Source organism: Strix uralensis, chromosome 4 (genome assembly GCF_047716275.1).
Source record: "Strix uralensis isolate ZFMK-TIS-50842 chromosome 4, bStrUra1, whole genome shotgun sequence".
NCBI classification, from domain to species: Eukaryota; Metazoa; Chordata; class Aves; order Strigiformes; family Strigidae; genus Strix; species Strix uralensis.
In genome coordinates, this window is record NC_133975.1 from 84,610,373 (window position 1) to 84,626,121 (window position 15,749).

At 37.4% G+C, this 15,749-nt stretch overlaps 1 protein-coding gene across 7 annotated transcripts in view; it reads right to left on the minus strand.

Annotated features, from left to right (window-relative positions):
* The window catches only part of MAPK10 (mitogen-activated protein kinase 10), a 189,550-nt gene that overhangs the window by 168,694 nt on the left and 5,107 nt on the right, over window positions 1-15,749 (minus strand). The gene's annotated exons all lie outside the window — the stretch shown is intronic.

The window sequence follows — 15,749 nt, forward strand, 5'->3', positions numbered from 1 at the left end:
CCGTCTTGGCCAAAACCAGGACAGTCATCCACTACAGGCCGTGCTCCTTGGCTCTTAACTTCCACGGGAGCAGAGAGCACAGAGAGGAGACCTCTGTCCTCCCAGAGGGGGATGCACTGCAGATCTGCAAGCCTGTCTTGGGCCTTCACACAGCTCAAGTTCAAGGGTCTACATTTATGTGTCAGAAGGGCACAAAAGCCTGTTCAGAAAAGAAACTACTGAGTAGAAGACCTCAGAAAAGAAGACAGATCAACCAAAAGACCAAGTTCTTGCCTTTTCCCTCAAAATCTCAGACCCATGCTTTCTGCCACAATGCATGTTAATTACACAGAGTTTTCATCTACATTAAACATTGTTGAGCTCATTTTTTGTTATTAAACCTTAATAGTTAAGGACCTACCAGCTATCTGCACTTTACCACTATGGTCCACACAGTTGGAGGAGTGTTCAGGAACTACCCTTTGCAGTATTTGTCACTAGAGCAAATCCCTTACTCTCAATTATGTTTACCCAGCTGTAAAATAGGGGCAGTAATACTTATTTTTCTAAGTTGATATGAGGTTTATTAATGCTTGTTTAAGTGCTTTGTTATGCTTGAATGGAAAATGAAATTATTATTGTAATTTTAAGTGAAGCTTAATTATAAAACTGTTGACATAAACATATTAGAAATATTAACTCTGAATCGCAAGCCAGCAATTGCTCACTTACTCTTGAAACAGTACAAGATGATTTTATATGCATCTTGTTATCGTTAATCCCCAGTTTTCTAAATCCTACATTTGTTTTCCACGTTAAAGCTAAGAAGAGGCAACATGCAAATTAGATTTAGTGTCTAATCAATCAAGAAACAATACCCACTACCTTACTTGGTGACATGCCATCCCTGCAGTCTTGATTTTAAAAAATAGCCTCCATACAAAACTATTTTGCCTGCTATATACTAATTTAACCTATGCATGTGATTGTCACTGGCACAACTCCTAACCTGGAAAATAGGTTAATTTACCAAGATCAATTCACCAAGTTACCAAGATAACTTAAAATTTGTAGTAAGATTCTCTTGCAATGTTATACATAAATCCTAGGCAACACATCTCTTCCTTTAATCAAACAACAATATAAAATCCTTTAAGTGGCTTGCTTAGAAGACAACTTAGGATTTACAAAAGTATATGATACTGAAGATAGTACAGGTTTTGTAAGGAAAGAATTGAGCAAAATAACTTCCTTTTACCTGACATAACATACTTGTCAAAACAAGTATCTCTTCAAATTCTCACTCCCAAATCTTCTGCAAATATGATCTATGAGCTTAAGCTCTGTCACTTATACAATGTATGCAAATAAAGACAGAACTCCAGGCTCATTTTCAGACAATAAACAGAAAAGCCGACTTTCTTACTCCATTTCCCCCTGCCCTACCACCTGCTTGTACTTCAGAGGCTCATCAGAAGAGGTAAATAGCCACAAAGTCTGTTTAAATGAGGCACTGTTCACAAATGTTTCAAAAAGAGGGTATTTGACACTACAACAATTAACATCTTTAAACAGGCTCCTCTACAGTTGTGTGTTCATGCTACTCCCTGCCCAGAATTAGTATCTCTTTGAGAAGGCAATGGCGGTTTTCAGAAATAGTCACATGAAAAGAAAATAAACACTTCATGCTGGGGAGGGGTGTGGGGAGGCAGTGTGTGAAGCAACAAAAAAAAAAATCAAAATTGATATCCAGCAAAACCCCTGTCTTGAGATAAAGAGATGTATGAACAGTTGTCGTCCAACATTAACCCAAGCCAAATGTCTGTATCAACAAACAGGATCTGAGCAAAACTGAAGGAGTCGTTCATTCTTCCCTGATGCCAACAGGAATATTTCATCTAAATTAAATTTTGTAAACTTAAAAATCAAGGTTTAAAAGGAAATACACCTCTCTAGATTTACACAGCAGTAAGAAAACTGTCGGTAAAATCAAGAGACTTCTGTCAATCATGGTCATGAGATGCAATGGCACTCAGGTGTGGTTGGACCTTGCCCTGGAACAAGCACACAGCAGATATTGTCACCACTAACCCCTCCCCTCTGCAGTGCTCTTGGAGCATCACCTCACATGCCACCCACAGCACCCCTCCCCAAGCACCAGATGGGAAAGGGAAAATGGAAAGATGGGAGAGTAAATCCATCTAAATGATTTGACAGAACGGCCTTGATGCCTTCTAGACAAAGGGAAAATGAGGACAGTTGCAACAGTAAAGCCTTAGTACCAAGAGGTCTCTGACAGACTAGTGAATGCTTATGATGTCACAGTTATAACAAAGTGCTGCTGCGGACGTGACCAGGAAAACTTGCAATTAAGAACCCAACTGTGCCTGGTTCTTTTTGCAGTTGTACCTTGTCACCTCCCCCTGGTGATATTCCAAGAGCAACTACTTCAGAGAGCCACAAGGATATTCACTGGTTTGCTTGGTCTTCCTTCCTGCATGCAACCAATGATGTTCTCATGGCAATTTCCCCATCTTCCAGACAACTTTGTCGAAGACAAAGGTTTTGCTCATTTTGAATCACAAACAGTGTCAGACTCCTACTTCTGCTTCCCTACTCCAAACTTTATTGACAGCTTGAAGTTGTAATTTGAATAATATTTCAAATGCTGGTAAGTAATTGTACTTGGTTCCATTGGCAGATTTTCCCATGGCACTAGCTTGTCCTACCAAACAACTTCCATGACAAAGGCTTAATAACATATTAGCAGGAGGCTTTTTTTCTGTCCTCTTATGCAAACACCCTTTACATTGTCCTCCATGTTTCTAGACCCCTGGTTCTACAAGCGTAGCACACTTGTCAGCTAGACTTATCAAATGTTTAACAAAACCTCACTGATTATATGAAAGTCTCCTGCAAAAAAATTGCAGTATGTCACGTACAGCATCAAAACTACCTTGTTCTGGACTCTAAGAACACCCATGTAAAAGTTGTTGCCATTATCTTTGCTCTGCACCAGCTTCCTTTTCTCTTCTTCTTGTTTTTATTCCTGGGGTTACATTACAATACCAGACGTGGTACTTTGCAAACATGCCTTTGCAAGGACAAATCTATTAATTCACTGACTTAATTTTAAGTCTCAAAAGCCAGCTATGATTTACTATATGTTCTATTTATTGGAAAACACAGGACTGACAAGTCAATGCAAATAAGAAATGCTGATGATGCACTGTGCTAGTGAATTAAGCCATAAAATTCTGTATCATGGAAAATAGTGCAAAATACCACATGCACAAAAAGGTCAAATTTTTTGTCCTGAGGAAATAGCTTAGTATTCCACAAATTTACTGCATTTTATATCTCATGAAAGGAAATAACAATAAACCCCAGCATAGCTTGGTTTTGGTTTGTTTGTTGCTTTGTTTTTTTCTTTTTTACCTCCCCACTTTATGTGTTATGGGGAAGACATCATTAAAAGGCTGACATTTAACATGAAAAAAACCACAACTGAGTATAAGCACTAAGTGCCAGAAAAGAACTGTAATATCAAAGAAACGTCATTCTCTGATGGTACATTTGAGCAGTTTATTTGCAGCATTTTGATAAGTAGACAGATGTATCTTGGGCCTCACCCTAACTGAAAGAAAATGTTGCTTGCATCACTTATTACAGAGTAATATTTAACATAAACTCATAATACCAAAACTATATTGAAAATCTTATTCATTCTGATGACTTACTAGCCTAGCAGCAGCTTTGAACCCAAATATTTCTTTTTACTGTAGGACTAAAGTGACTCTAGACATGAATTTCACATTATCCGTCTGCAGTATTACTCAGTATTGAAGATCAAATAATGACTTAGATCTCTCTTGACACCATTTTTTATTTTCATACATGGCAATAAAGAGCAGAAAGTTTTATTAATGTACAGCCATGAAATCTACCAGGAGATACACCAATACTGTTCACCATGAATATAAATTAAAATTTGGGGGTTTATGGCTAGTTATATATTCATTAAAGCTACTGTAAACAATATCAGGTGGAGGTGTAATCAACATGAAAAAGCTCTCCATGGGTTTAGGTGTAATCAACATTACAAACCTCTTCATGTGCCATTAACTGCAATGATGTAACAGATATAAATCCAACATAACAGCATTGTTAAATTTAGGTCTTACTTTGTTTAAAACTCATTCTGCCTCAACCTTGCTACATCTATTCCCATTCTGCCTTCATTTAGCTGTCGAGCCTGCTAGTTATCTTTACATATGCTTTGGAGCAGCAATACTCAGTCTTTCCAAACTGCAGCTCAGTGCTACATCACAAAATTCCTGGAGGACAGAGACATTCCTTTCATGGACAAACAGAAAGCATTTATGACACACTCTCCCTCAGAAAACTCTTAACTCCAAGTTGAAGCTTTGCATTAGGACATAAGGATTGAAAATAAACAACATAAATTTGAAGTGTCAAAAGCAAGTGCCTCATATGGAAAAAAAAAATCAGCAAAAGAAATCATGCAAAACACAGGTACACTGCGTTTTTGTTGTCTCTGTTCCCCAGCCAGAGACACGGTGCCCACTGAACTAACTGAAAGAGTTACTGATTTCTACACTGGACAGCGGCAAGAAAAATTTCAGTCTTTCACAGATTATGCTACGCAATGAATTTAGGATTTACTGATTGAGTAAAGGAGCATCTCAGGCAAGGAAGTCTGTTTCATTTCCAGCATGGCTACTAGACAGTCTCATTACAGCCAAGCTTTTCAAGATATAGACTTGCTAGTCTGAACTTGCTCTATATCTCGAATCTGAATTTTTCTCATGGAGGTGAATTTTCATGGTATTATGTTGAAGAATTCATTTAATTTTCTTTAAAGTTTTTAACATCACACTTATCACCTTGAGCTGCACTAGACACAAAACGAGCCTGCAGATCTAACCCAAAATCATGCTGCTGTTCTTCAGAGCATTCCACACAGTATTACTTTGAGCATCTGTTTTTGGAAATATGCATAAACCTTTTCAAGGACAGTTTCTAACACAGAACCAGCAAAGGATGAAACTAAAAAGCAACTCATTCTAAGAGGAAAGTGCGGACACTGGAAAGGAACAGAGGTGATGGGTGCAAGACAGCAGCAGAGGAGGTGCAATGGTTTTATCGGTAAGACACAACAATAAGAATAACTTGATTCTGGAATTTATTTCAGAAGCAAGGTCTAAGACAAAATACTGGTACTCCTGATGGCTGAAATAAAAAAGAAAGCTTCCCTCTCTTCACCCCTCCGAAGAGCTCTGGATGGGATCAAAAACAAGAGTTCTGCTGACTTCTGCAGAAAGCAGAGGAAAGGAGATAACTAGTAGAAAGGCCACATTTTCTCTGTTTTGGCGTTGCTTTTTTTTCCCTTCATCTCCCCAAAGTATATTTAGAAGACACTTCTGTTAAAAAGAAGTGGATAAGTAAGTGAAGACAAGTTTATTGCTATAAAAATGTACAGAAGGCTAAGACATTTGTGCTTCACCATTATCAAAGATTCTAACTTTCACCTTTACCATGCAAAAAGAGTATCTTGGAAAAAAGATGAAAGGCATTAGACTAAAACAACTAAATAGCATGTAAAAGAACTGCATTAGTTGTGAAAATTATGTGTATTCTAATACAAGTGCTTAAATTGCAAAGTAGGCAAAGCAGCAGTGTTTATCTAGAGCGGCAAGAAACAGAGTAGGCAGTGGAATAGAAGTAACTCACTTCGCAAGATCAGGAGAAACTTCAACTGAGCTTTGTAACCCAGCAGGTCAGTTAACAAAAACCTGAGGCTTGATGACAAAAGCTCTGTACGAGGCATTACTGGAGAAGGGCATAAGCATGCAGCTGCTAGGTGAGGTTGCTCAGCAAAGACAACTGCTGTGAAATAGCATAGTCCTACTTCAGGGATAATGGTTTGTACCCAGTTGATCTACTTAGCCATGTAGATTTCATAGAATCATAGGATGGTTTGAGTTGGAAGGGACCTTTAAAGGCCATCTAGTCCACCCCCCCTGCAATGAGCAGGGACATCTTCAGCTAGACCGTGTTGCTCAAAGCCCTGTCCAAACTGACCTTCAGTGTTTCCAGTTTGTTTCTCTGGGCAACCTGTCCCAGTGTTTCACTACCCTCATCATAAAAAATGTCTTCCTTATATCTAGTCTGTATCTATTCTCTTTTAGTTTAAAACCATTAACCCCTGTCCTATCGCTACAGGCCCTACTAAAAAGTTTATCCCCATCTTTCTTATAAGATCCCTTTAAATACAGGAAGGCCTCTATAACGTCTCCCCAGAGCCTTCTCTTTTCCAGGCTAAACAATCTCAATTTTCTCAGCCTGTCCTCACAGGAGAGGTGTTCCATCCATCTGATCATTTTTGTGGCCTCCTCAGGACCTGCTTCAACAGGTCCATGTCTGTCTTGTACTGAGGACTCCCGAGTTGGATGCAGCACTCCAGGTGGAGTACTCTCTCACCAGAGAAGAGTAGACTTGCTAATTAAACTGATTTATGCCTGCAGATGATTAAATGCAGATCACTGAGCACCAGAAAGGTTCTCTATGATATTTCCAGGTGTGAGGACAGAGTTCAAACTTATTGTAGTCATCACCACTTACACCCCAATTTGAACTTTGTTGCTGACAGTCAAATCCTGACAGAAGATTTAGTATATATTATTTTTCTTCTCTCTGTCCTATTAAAAAAACAAATCAAATCATTGTCATGTATGATGGGCTACTGTTTATGTGCTCAATTGTCTCTATGAAGTAATTTTATGTATAATATTGTCATTTTAAAAACTGCCACTATTGCCTTCATCCTGTTAGTTAAAGAAGCATCTACCTTCACCATTGGATCATGTTCTCTCCTGCCACAATTCAACATTGCTCCTTTAAAAACACCCAACTAATTCTAGCTTGAACCAGCTCAAAGTCTGCTTTGATCTATTCTGATATTTGCCAGTTGTGTTATACAGAGCTTACATATAAATTAATCATTAGTCCAAAAGTACTCTTACAGTGGGGAATAAAACAGTAGTACTTGCGCAAGGATTATCAATTCAGGTGGACTTGATACACTGAAAACTTGAATACCATGACTGAGCTGTTATTTGAAGGCCACTAAAGCCTAACTTGATTATAGCTCTCTTCTTTGCAGTTCTCTCCATTTACTGAAACTTTTGATCCATGAAGAAGAGCATCTGGCCCTGTGTATTAGCTAAACCCTTAAGAAAAGCTGCAGCATAACTAGCTCAGATAACAGTATCACCGACAAATACCCAGGACAGTATGAGATGCTCATCACTACTGCAAAAGGGGTTTAAGAAAAAGAGAAAGAGAGGGACATGTGGCTTTACCTTCTTTTCCTTAATACCACCAGAATCTTGTGTCAAAAAGCCTATGCTTCTGATACCATTCAAAATTTGAACCACATTTTAATGTTTCTTTCATTCATTGATGAAAAAGAACAAACAACTAATGAAAGCCTCATAGCCTCAGAACTATAACAAAAAACTGCACAGCACAAGGGATGCATCTAGATTGTCTTTGTCCGTTCTGTTTCCATGACCCCACCAAGTTCTACTTCATTGGTTAATTGGTATGGACTATCTGGTGTCCAGACCATTCAGATGAACAAACTCCTGAGCCAGCTAGCCAAGTCCATACTAAGTTTCAAGATGTGCATCTAAACTGATTGTGGGAGATGCAACCCGCAGCAAATTCTCCTTCCAACTGCCCACCTTCAAGATACAATAAAATGTGTCAGAAAGCTTCCATATATGGAAAGAACTATATTTCGTTTTATAATTTTAACTTTTGATAGCTCTTTGAGGGCATCTTGACAACTATTTAAAAAATAAAAAAAGTAGTATTTCCCAAGTCAGATTCTACCTGTTAAGGATGCTGGGCAGTTGAACCACACATAACTGTTTCCAACAAAATTTGCTGCAAAATTTATCCCACCACTGCTGACACCAAAAACTTTTGCTGTAATTTTCCTATTAGTTGGTTTGTTTCCTGGAGCTTATCTTAGGTTTTTACACCCCTTTAGTTTTCAGAGAAAACCTTAACAATGAGACCCAAAGGTAGCCTACAAGCTCAGAAAATGAAAATCAAACAGCTTCTGAGTCTACACATTTCACTTAAGGTTTTTGAGTACTTCAGTTTTGACAATACTGTTTCACATACGACAGTTTCAGCCACATGTAATGTTGACAGCCAGAGATATTTTTTTCCACATTAATGACACATAAAAGCTCAGAAATGAAGCTTGGGTGAAGTGGAAGGAAAGTCTGTAGTCCAGAAACTCAGTCTCCACCAAATCAGAGAAGAAATTTTCTGCAAACCGAGTGCCACTTAAAAAGGAACGTTAAATCAAACCTACAGAATGCAAATCTCAACTGGTGTAAATTGTCCCATTCTTGCTGCAATCAGTGTAATTATATAGATTTGAGCCTATGCATGTAAGCTCAATTAACAATTGCCACAGCTACCTAAAAAAGCAACCAGGTATCCTTGTCTGTATTTTTGTCAGATCCTCAAAAGAAAAGCAGAGAATTGTACTACAGGTTTGTTAGACTGAAGAGTACATACCACCTTGAAATCACTGGTTTTATGAAAGGATTTATAGATCATTGCCTTTTGTACAAACATGTAGGTATTTTTTTGACGTTATTCTGTCATGGAAGACATCCACCAGATTCTCTTTATGCAGCTTGACAGATAATGAAATTAATTTTAAGTACAACAGCAAATCAAGCATTCATAATTCCATAAAAACATCTATCTACACACTGATGACTGAAATCTAACATAAAATTAATGCAGGCATTTAAGTAGCATTATGATGCACGTTTAAGCCATGCAGATCTTTTCCAGGAACAGCTCAGAGAGGATTTTTTGGGTTTTTTAGTTTCAAGAAAAGCATTAAAACGTATTTTTCTTTTTTGCTTGCCTTTTTTTTTTTTTTAAATGTTCCTATTTAAGGATATGAGTCAATCTTTAAACACTAACTCTGACTTTTCTGAGGTAAATTATATATACAGTATTTGAATGAGGCATGAATCAGTGAAGTTAAACGGTGAAAACCCAACAACAGTAACCACTTAGGTTCAGAGACAAATTTGCTTTGAGGGTACAGGGACAGGAACATTTGAATACCATTATAAGTCATTATGTGATCTAGTTCTGATGTGCAACCAAGAAAAACCTTCATGTCCACTCTGTGAAACACAGGGTAACTAATCCCTCCCTGTTTTCGCTTGTGTGCTCTATTTCTATCCTAACAGTTTATAAAGCAAGAAAATCCTCCCATCCTTCTCCCCTTCCATGCAGTGTTGGCAGGCCAGAACAGAGAGCACTGACACCTGCTCAGCCCACCCCATACACTGCTTCAAGGAAAGTAACCCTCCCAGCTGAATACCCAGCTGCTGTTACATTTTTCTGGAAACAAAGACAATAAGGAAGCAGATTAGGAAGTCTCTGTATCAGATGTGCATTGATCTAGACAAACTAGCTTGGGATAGTAGCCATGTTAACACAAAGCTACATGCACGATAAATTACTCCAGAGTCTGCTGTATAAACATTAGCTTTAGCAATGATTGCTTATCTGCTATGAATCAGAACTTCTTATCGAGATGCTATTACATCTTCATAGTACTTTCGAAAACCCGGCAGTCTTACAGTGGGTTCACACAAGAATAATTTTTTTTTCTTCTGGGATAGTCCTAATATCTACACCTGACATCACTTAAAAAAAACCCCAAAACCAAAAAACAAACACCAAAAAAACTCACAAACAAAAAACCAGCATTTGCAATGCAGCCAGAACTACTTCTTCATATTGAGCACCTAGAAAAGAGGTCATAAAACACAAAATGGGCAGAAAATATTGAGTTAGGAAGCAGAATTTTTAACACAAAGAAACAATTTCTGTCTTAAAAAGTCTGACTTCTAGAATATGGGAGGACACAACAAGAGAAACATTAATCGTTGCTTATCTTGTTCTCACTTTTCTTCACCAAATATTTAGCTAATGGCCACTGAGGACAGAAGTCTTTTCTAGATTGATTTTTCCTGTGAAACTACTGGCTGTTCTTATATTCTTAATCTTCTTTATAGTGATTAAAAGCTGTAAGCCTGAACAATTCTGATTTTTATAAAACAAAGCCAGAGCTATTCAACATCCAGCAGCTCAAGAATGCCTATTTAATAATTTCATTTCCTCAAACTCATCACAGGTGAGTTGCTGTTATTAATTTTGCCAGGAATTTAGAGCGTATTAAGAATGCACAAGTACTGCACCATGCCTGCAGTGTTCACTCTCTTCTTGCCAACCTGCTACTGCACAGCGGTCCTCATCCAAAGCGACAAGGATACTTCAAGTGCTGTAGATGAGGCTGCGAATGTACAGTTTAAATAACCTCTGGATCACCTAACCCTTCTGGATAGTCCTCCATTATGCATATTTGCCTTTGTCCTTTCACTTGTCTGCCACGCTCCATTCCAACACACAACAGTTAAGAGAGAAGGATCATGCCGTTAACGTCATACTTGCTGCATTGCATCGATAACCCTGTATGTATCTCTCTCACTTGTTTTACTCCTGTTTTATATCTAGGAAATGACTGCCCCAGGAGCTTAAAGCAGCTAACCTGATGCCTGCATACTGCTACCTTGGAACAACTTGACCTAAACCCTAGTGCAGTGAACCTGAATGTGATCGCTGATGCTGTCGGTACTGTGGATGCTTCTCTCTACAAGAGCTGTAACTCTTCACTCACAGAATGAATGCTCCCCATTCTTTCTGATACACACAACAGCTGAGAGAATGTGAGCAGAGGAAAAGCTGACAGTATTAGACGGTGTGTTCAGGTTCTGCTCCTGTTGACAGATTGTAATAAGGCTCTTTTACTAAGAAGAGTACACAAAGAAATAGGCACAGAGTCAACACACAACACTGACAAGTTTAGAAGAGGAAGCAGGAAAAATATTTCCCCATGTGGTTACAAGATACTTTCCACCACTTTATATAGCATGGGTTCGTATGCCATACCCATTAACATCGCTGAATTTAATGCTGTCTTGGTCTCTTTTCCACCCTTCTGCTGGCACCATTCTCTGTGTTTTTTGTTATTGATTTGGCATTTCCATTTATTCTTCTGCAGGCTATTCAAATTATTTTAATACAACTCATAGGGATCACACTGAAAAACTACTCAAATATTCAGAAGATATTTGTCTGACATTCTACTCCCATATTCCACTGCAATAGTCCTGGATGTTTTCCAGGAGGTTGGGAGGGGAGCCTGCCAAATACTGAACTAGCTTGCCAGGTGGCACAGAGTTATTTTTTCCATCAGCAACTCAAAAAATACAACAGATACAAATATTCTTTGTGATACATTCACAGGTCACACCTGACGCAGGGAAGTACTAAGCTCGTAAAGTAAGTTCACTCCTTTTCAATAAGCACAGACTGACATATGGCAGAATAAAAGCATTTGATCCATCAGTATTTCAGAGTGAAATTAAGCAACTGGAGATCCCCCATAGACAGACATCTGCACTTGAATTTTTTAGAATAATTTCATTTTCACTGTTCAAATGCGCAAATAGCTTGACTTTTCCTACACCAATCCAGGCTACTGGAGGAATAGACATAGTTACAGCACAGAGCTATGTCCGTGTATTTACAAGCATTCAGAAAGATAGCAAATCTTCACTCTCCAACTAACTTTAAAAATAATTTTTTAAAACTATCAATCCCAAACATCTAAGAACCATGTCATATGCCCCCAAAATTCAGAGGTACTGCTAGGGAAAAATTTTGGTGGGAGGGTTATACATTTTTGAAGTCTCAAGCTTTCACATACTCCAGCTTCATTTTTTTTCAGAAATAAGGACAAAAAGCCTACTTTTTATTAAAAGAAAGCTCATAGTTTCTCATATGTATGTGACACTGAGCCTAGGGCATTAAAAACCCCAAACCAAGAGTTGACAATGCTACATTTCAGTATCATTTAATTAAAATACTAATCTTACATGCTGCAGGGATCAGTAAAGACAAACCAAGGATGAAGGGAGAAGGGATATGAATCAGAATGAGAAGTAACAGCATAAAAAATAATGCTATCTGATTTTAAAAGGGAGTGAAAACATCCTTCAAAACAATATTCTGAGGAGACCAAAAAAACCCACTCAAAAAACATAAAATCAAAAAAAATCAACAAGAAGAAATGCAAAGGTAGGAAAATTCCCTTTTATGGACATTTCCAGTGAAGTTTATTAAAATAAAAGTTGATCAAGTGGTTCCACTGAAAAGCCTGTCATTCAAAGTGAAGATCTCAGCACTTTCTGGAAAAAAATCCAGCCTCCTTGAGGAGTTGGGAAGGTGAACAGTTAAAGTGTTGACATTTAAAGATCACTTCTGGAAAACCTTTGTATGTAGTTGATCAAACAGCGTTTGAAAATATGCTAAGGCAACAGTTCTCAAATGGGAAAAATATTGCTCATTACATCACCACCATCAATAACAGATAAGAAGTTTTTACATGTATCATATGCAGCAAATTTAATGTAAATAGGCTTTTTCTATTAAAGAAGGCAGAGGAGCAGAACACAGGTTTCTCAGAGAAAATTGTGGTCTGAGCTCCTCTGTTACAAGTCTGGTATAACTGTACTAAACTCACTGGAGCTATACTTGACTAGATGGAGTTTAAAATTTCTCTTGTGCACTTAGCACTTAAACAGGGATGAACATAAGAGAAACCAACATAATGTTTCATAAAAATACGCAACTCTAGTTGCAAGATACCAAGCCAAGACTTTCTAAACAAGAAACATTTAAGGATCTTTCTATAAATGCTTAAAAAAAAATAAAACTACTTTATCCCAGGTGCTTTGTTCATCTGCATAGATATATCAAAACCTCTCTCTCACACGATTTCTACCAAAATTACTAACTCAACTTTACAAAACTCCCATCACCCATAGCATTAAACTTATTTTCATGTTAAACAAAATATCCTAAGTTTTTTCATTACCTGGTCTTTTTTGTGCTTAATATTGGTAAGTATTTTTGTTCTCCAAATGCTACTTTTCCAGACCATTTTAAAAAGTTGATTGACAGTTAATTTAACTTTGACAGTTATATGCTGAGTTTTAGACCTGGTTTCCGATTTCACATACAAGTTCCACTGCTGTAAAGCTTGTATTTTCATAAACAGAAATGGCTGAATGCAAAATACAGTTGTACATTCAAAGTGATTTGTATGCCTTAACAACCAATATTAACTGGAGAGAGTCCGCACAGAAAGCATAAGCATTTGCACATCAAGGCCTCAAATTTCAAATTATATTTGCTCCACATATGTTTACAGGACTGTATGCCTAATTCTTTAATTCCCTAAAACTTTAAATACATGCTAAAGGATTGTATTATATGCCTGAAGACACCTACAGGCATTTTCTGTGGAACTGTAGCTTCAGAACAAGACCTTGAATTCCTTAATTTCTGTTGAAAATGTTTAACTATTTTTGTCTGTTAAAATTATGTCAGTTGGGAGGAAAATTCTCCACCTATGACATCTCCGAGTTCTTTTGATTCATATCATATACCGCTTCTGAAAACCTGCTATTTGTACTGATTACCCATCCTAAAATCTAAATTGGGAAGAACGAAGCTGAAGGACATGACTTAGATGTGCATTGAACTCAGAGATGAAGTACACTGAACGGAGCCATTGGTGCATATTTCAAATACCACACAGCAATATCAATAGCTACAATGTTAGGACAAAGACATCTTGGTGACCTGAGGGACAAATGATCAAGTCACACTGCTTGTAGACAGCGGTGTCATTGTATTCCAAGATTAACACTGCATATACTACTAAATGTAAAGTTGCTAAGAGTGGGGATTATTCTCACCCAGTTTCTTCAAAGAGATTTTTCTACCTATAAGCAATTTTTAAAATGTTAATGGTGAGAGAAACTAAACTGCCACAACTATGGGCTAACCGTATTAACATGTACACAACACCATCAAAATTCTGTGCAACTTTTCTTTAGCTACTGTTCATTACGGACATGTTAACAAAATCCTTTATTTGCACAACACTATCAACTACCATAAATACTTTGCTGTTGCCAGTTTATTTAAAACTCTTATTATCCACAACTAGCAGGTTACCTATGTGCTCTTAAACATAGAAATTAAAATTAAAAAAATATTAAAAAATGGTCATATGGTTTTGGGCTTCATCATGAATTCAAAACTAACCCAGAACCATTCCTATAAGAAAGGTTAAGTGTCACAGTTTTTAGAGTCCACATATTAAACCAAGATGTAGTCTGTCTTGCTAACAAGAATTGCCTTAGGACAAATACAGTAGGCCTTAAAAGCTATAAGAAGTTAGAAATATCATAGTAGTAATACAGGGAGGGTTTTAAGTTCTACATAAATGTTTTGCTTCCACTGGATGTCCGCAAGTCAAGGACACGAGCATCCAGACTGGGACTCTTCATGCCACAAATCACTATTCATCTCCAATGTATGGTTTCTCTCCTTAGGAAACCCTTTCGGCTTTAACAGAACGCAGATTCTTTCAACGGACTAGTAGGCTTTCTGCTACTTTCTCTCTCATTTCACTGACACTGTTCAAGTTTTTTCAGCAGCCCTACCAAGTGCCATCAGAGGACTCATTTAATTACTGTTGTGTTAGCCATACATCACTACTGCCCACCAGTCAGTACGTAATATGTGTTTCCACCTCTGCCTGACCTACAGAGTTCTGTCTTCTAACGAAACAGTAGAAACACTTCAGTGACCTGGATCTACACCTTATTTGTACAATAGCGACAGGAATAAGGTTTGACACTGGCCACTGGTAAAGGCCAAATCACACAAGATCTGCTTGAAGTCGACAGATCAACTTGTATCTGTGGCTTCTTTTTAAAGCTGTTTGCTTGCAGTTTATGCTGGTTATGGTGACTGCAGCTGACAAACATCTAGGTAGTATTAAGGAAAAAAAAAAGCTTGTTTTGAACAGAAAATTAGTTACCTTCAAGAGTTACAAGATTTCACAATAATTCTGTCGTGATTACATAGGACATCTAAAACCAATTCCTCATCTCCCAAAGATACATCAAAGCCATCTTAAAGAAATTATCAGGATCAAAATTAGTAGACTTACACGTAGTTAAAGCTACAGGGTATTTTTTAAAAGGATATTTGCTTTTCATCACTATTCTCAAAATTTATTTTCCTGTCCAAGATTAAAGAGATATATGTTCAAAAATTCAGTCGGGATTCCTCACAGTCTTCTTCAGTCATCTCAAAGAGAGGTAAAACATCCTTTTCTCTCCCCCACCCCAAACTAAAGAGATGCAAGACATTAGTTACAAAAATTGGTGTAAAATAGTGAATATATCCAGCCCAGAACACTGCATATGCAGGATTTTGCTTTTTATTATTTCATTATCTTCACACTTTTACCAAAACCATATTCCCAATGTGCTCCATCTGATAACTACTTGTACAATGAAGAAATTATACACTTGATAAAAGTATTTATAAGAAGAGCATTACGCTCATGTGCACTAAAAATTACTAGAAGTTGTAATTTTAATGTCCCCCCCAATAAAATAAAATAATAAAAAAAATCAGCATGCACTTTGGCATTAAGCACTATCATTTTTTTGCCAAAGAGTACGATTTAATAAAATAATACATTGTTG